This window comes from Malaclemys terrapin, unplaced genomic scaffold (genome assembly GCF_027887155.1).
Source record: "Malaclemys terrapin pileata isolate rMalTer1 unplaced genomic scaffold, rMalTer1.hap1 scaffold_103, whole genome shotgun sequence".
NCBI classification, from domain to species: Eukaryota; Metazoa; Chordata; order Testudines; family Emydidae; genus Malaclemys; species Malaclemys terrapin.
In genome coordinates, this window is record NW_026530197.1 from 193 (window position 1) to 5,000 (window position 4,808).

Below are 4,808 nucleotides of genomic sequence, written 5' to 3' on the forward strand. Positions count from 1 at the left end.
GATCGGCCCGAGGTTATCTAGAGTCACCAAAGCGGCCGGGCGAGCCCGGGTTGGTTTTGGTCTGATAAATGCACGCATCCCCGGAGGTCAGCGCTCGTCGGCATGTATTAGCTCTAGAATTACCACAGTTATCCAAGTAAGGGTTGGAGCGACCAAAGGAACCATAACTGATTTAATGAGCCATTCGCAGTTTCACTGTACCGGCCGTGTGTACTTAGACATGCATGGCTTAATCTTTGAGACAAGCATATGCTACTGGCAGGATCAACCAGGTAGCCGCGCTCCGGAAAGGAGGAGCGGGGGCCCCGCCACGAGGACTGGAGGCACCCCCGCCCAGCGGGCCCCACCGGCCTTCCCCCGGGAGGGAAGGAGCGGGACCCGCGACGCAGCGAGAGGCGGAGGACCGACGGGGATGGCGATCCCCCCAAGATCGGCCCCGGGCCACCCGACGGATGGCGGGAGAGAGACGGAGGACCGTCAGGACCCCGGCCACCTTCCGGCTCCCTCGGCTTCAAGCCCGCGGCAGAGTGCCCCGGGAGCCGCCAAGGAAGGACGGCGGAAGAGATGGGGTGAGCCTCCGAAGAGAGCCCCCCTTCTCCCCGCTTTCCCAGGCGGCCCGGGTTACACCCAAGGGCGAAAGCCGGCGGAAGAGAGAGCGAGACAGGGCGGGGGGGGCGGGCCGTTAAGACCCCCCCCCTCCCGGCACCTCCCCTCGAACCTCTCTCCCCGCATTCCCCGGTGTTCCGGGTGACACCAGGGGAGAGTCCGGCAGCGGAGAGGGCGCGGGGCCCTCGCGCTGCTTTTCTTTCCCCCCCCCGCGGTGCCCCGGGTGGCATCGAAGAAGGATGTCGGGAGTCAGACGGAGCCGGGCCCCCTCGGGCCCCCCCTTCGCCCCGCTTTTCCCGGTGTCCCTTTTTTCGTACGTGGCGACGCGGCGCAGAGGCCGCCACCGCCTTCCAGGCAACCCGCTAGAGAAGAAGTCAGCGACCCAGACAGGGAGGGCAGCAGGGGTTACTGGTGCTCCAGCGAGAGGGCGGTACGGGGGTCCCACCGACGTCGAGGGCCAACCCACCTCCCGCGGCCCGCGCCGCGTGGTGTGGTCCTGTCGGGGGGGGGGGGGGACCGCAGCGCGCCCCTGCTCGCTCTCGCGACCGTGTTTGGCCCTGCTGAGCCTCGCGGCTCCCTGGGTTTTTCGGACCCCTGGGTGGTCTGCCGGAACCGCTCGACCTCGCACGGCGGAGATCTCGGCCAGACGGCCCCACGCATGGAGGGCCGGGCACGTGCCCGGGCCGCCCCGAGGAGGGAAGTCCCCATCGGTCCCTGGATCCGTGCACGCGAAAAGGAAGAGGGTCCCGATCCGCCTGAACACCGGACGGCCCCGCGGTTGGGGTGCCGGCCCGCGAAGGGCCCTTCCCGTCGCGAACGTCAGCGCCACATCGATCGGCGGGCGCGAGAGGAGCGGGCCCCCCCTCCCTCCGGGGGGGCGCCGACACTCGGAGCTCGGCTCCCGGCCGCTGCGGGGCCCGTGAGCTAAGAGCCGGGAAAAGCGGGCCGTCTCGGCGGAGGGCCGGGTGGGTGCTGGCCTCCGCCCTCAAACGTGCCCGTTCCCCCCCTCCCACGCCGGGCAGGGTCGGGTACAATACTCGGATTGATCCCCTAGGCTGAGCTCCGGTTCTCACAGGCTCTGAAAAACCTGTCCTCACAAATCTCCGCACACAGTCCTCGAAAGACGGGTCGAAAAAGCCAAAGCCCCGCCTTCGGCGGTACGAAACTGGAACCGGGCGCCACCTCGTGGTTCCCTCGGTCGGCCGAGACGGCGTTGGGCGACCCCTTCCGGACATCCGCGAGACGACCGGCCGTCAGGTCAACCCATTCGCTCCAAAGGGGTTGACCCGGTGGCCGGGAGGGGACTTTGAAAATTTTTCAGACTTGGAAAACTTTTTTTTTTTTTTTTTTTTCCCCCAGCCCGCTTCCTCCGGGTTGACCCGGTGGCCGAGCGTCTCACCGTCCCCGGACGCAGCGAGGTACTGCCTCCCGGCCGTCAGGATCGGGCCCACGGAAGTCTGATTTTTTAAAAAAATTTGCCGACGCCACCGCGGAGGGCTACCCGGCCACCCCGGGCCCCGGAGCCGGAAAAGGGAAGAAAAGGATCGGGCCCACTAGAGACATGGACCCGGCCGCCAAGCAGGCCGCCCTGGGCTCACCCTCCCCGGCCGCAGCGAGGGACATCCTCCCGGCCGACAGGATCGGGCCCCTGGAAGTCTGGGGGGGGGGGGGGGGAAATCCGCCCCACGCCTCCGAGGAGGGCTGCCCGGGCGGGCCGGGCCCCGGAGCTCGGAAAAAAAAAAAAAAACACCCCAAAAAAGGATCGGGCCCACTAGAGACATGGACCAGGCCGCCCTGGGCTCACCCTCCCCGGCCGCAGCGAGGGACTGCCTCCCGGCCGACTGGATCGGGCCCCTGGAAGTCTGGAAAAAAGAATGGAACCTGACGCCTCCGAGGAGGGGGCGCCCAGGGAAGGAGGGAGATCCGGGTCGACCTGGTGACCGGACGGGAAAGCGGCCACCGGGCGTGCCCGTTCAAACCTAGGGGTTGACCTGGCGGCCGGAAAGCAAACCGGCCACTGGCTAGCCCCGTCGGCAACCTACGGGTTGACCTGGTGGCCGGGAAGCGAACCGGCCAGCAGGTGAACCCGTTCGATTCCACGGGTTGACCTGGTGCCCGGGAGGGGACTCTGAAAAATGTTCAGCCCTTTCGGCTCGGGGTTGACCTGGTGGCCGAGAGGGGACTCGGACGGCAGGCAAGCCGCCCTGGCCTCACCCACCCCGGCCGCAGCGAGGGACTGCCTCCCGGCCGACTGGATCGGGCCCCTGGAAGTCTGGGGGGAAAAAGAAAATGGAACCTGACGCCTCCGAGGAGGGGGCGCCCAGGGAAGGAGGGAGATCCGGGTTGACCTGGTGACCGGACGGGAAAGCGGCCACCGGGCGTGCCCGTTCAAACCTACGGGTTGACCTGGTGGCCGGGAAGCGAACCGGCCAGCAGGCGAACCCGTTCGATTCCACGGGTTGACCTGGTGCCCGGGAGGGGACTCTGAAAATTTTTCAGCCCTTTCGGCTCGGGGTTGACCTGGTGGCCGAGAGGGGACTCGGACGGCAGGCAAGCCGCCCTGGGCTCACCCTCCCCGGCCGCAGCGAGGGACTGCCCCCCCTCCACCCACCCACCCCCCCCCCCGGCTGACAGGATCAGGGCGCACTGGATGTCCGGGACAATATTTTCCCCGACGCCGGGGAGGGCGGGCGGGCGGAGGGGCTCTGGCGGCCAGCCCGGGCCCCGGAGCTCGAGAAGGAAAAAAGGACCGGGCCCGCGAGAGACGGGGGCCCTGCCGCAGGGGGGCAGTCCGACCGGGGCTCACCGTGCGGCAGGCCCGGGCGTCGGCAGGGGAAAGCGGGCGAGGAGGCGCGGGGGCCGGGTGCCTACGGCCATACCGGACCGAACGCCCCCGATCCCGTCCGATCTCGGAAGGTAAACCGTCCCGGGCCTGGCTAGTACTTGGATGGGTGACCGCCTGGGAATCCCAGGTGCCGTAGGCAGCTTTTCCCGGTCCGAGCCAGCTCTCTCTCCTTTTCTGGGGAGGAAGGAGAGGGGGGGGACGGGCCGGAAAGCCCCTCGTCGCTCCTGCCGAGTCGGAGGTCGCGGCCGCAGGTCACGGGTCTGGGCGCCTGGGGTCCGGCTCCCCACCCGGCTTCCTCCGCGGAGGACCCACCGAAGCCGCTGGGGGAGACCCCGGGCATGGGGCGGACTGGCCCGGACCCTCCCGGCCGCCGGCCCGCAGGACCGCCCCGAATCCCCCCGCCCCGCGGCCACCCAGGCCAGGCCTGGCCAGGCGGGACGGACGGCGGGTGTCCAGCGCCCAGCGGCTTCCGCCAGCGGGGACCCACGGCCCCCAAAGCCGCAGGGGGAGGCCCCGGGCCCGGGACGGACTCGCTCGGACCCCCTGCGCCCGGGCGCCGGCTCGCGGGACCGCCCCGAATCCCCCCGCGGCCACCCAGGCCAGGCCTGGCCAGGCGGGACGGACGGCGGGTGTCCAGCGCCCAGCGGCTTCCTCCAGCGGGGACCCACGGCCCCCAGAGCCGCAGGGGGACACCCCGGGGCCGGGACGGACTCGCTCGGACGCGCTCGGACCCCCTGCGCCCGGCCGCCGGCTCGCGGGACCGCCCCGAATCCCCCGCCCCGCGGCCACCCAGGCCAGGCCTGGCCAGGCGGGACGGACGGCGGGTGTCCAGCGCCCAGCGGCTTCCGCCAGCGGGGACCCACGGCCCCCCAGAGCCGCAGGGGGAGACCCCGGGGCCGGGACGGACTCGCTCGGACGCGCTCGGACCCCCTGCGCCCGGCCGCCGGCTCGCGGGACCGCCCCGAATCCCCCCGCGGCCACCCAGGCCAGGCCTGGCCTGGCCTGGCAGGCCGGCGTGCAGCTCCCCCGGGCTTCCTCCCCCGACGACCCGCGCCCCCCCGAGCCGCAGGCGGAGACCCCGGCCCCGGGGCGGACCGGCCCGGGCTCGCTCGAGCCCCCTGCGCCCGGCCCGCAGGACCGCCCCCCCCCCCCCCCGAATCCCCCGGGAGAGGCCCGGCCTGCACGCCACTGACGACCCGCGGCCCCCAAAGTCGCGGGAGGCGCCCCCGGCCCCGGGGGCCGGTTAGCTCCGTGTCGCTCCGCGCCCCCCCCCCCGCCCCTCGCTGCCGGGACCGGGCACCGCCCCAGAGTCAGCCGCAGCCGGACGGCCTGAGAGCTGCCCTCCTGTGGACGACGG

At 71.5% G+C, this 4,808-nt stretch overlaps 1 non-coding gene across 1 annotated transcript; it reads left to right on the forward strand.

Annotated features, from left to right (window-relative positions):
- Positions 1 to 3,471: 3,471 nt before the first annotated feature.
- LOC128829671 (5S ribosomal RNA) lies at positions 3,472 to 3,590 on the forward strand. The gene has a single exon (XR_008443381.1). It is a non-coding gene; the product is annotated as a 5S ribosomal RNA (ribosomal RNA).
- The last annotated feature ends 1,218 nt before the right edge of the window (positions 3,591 to 4,808 follow it).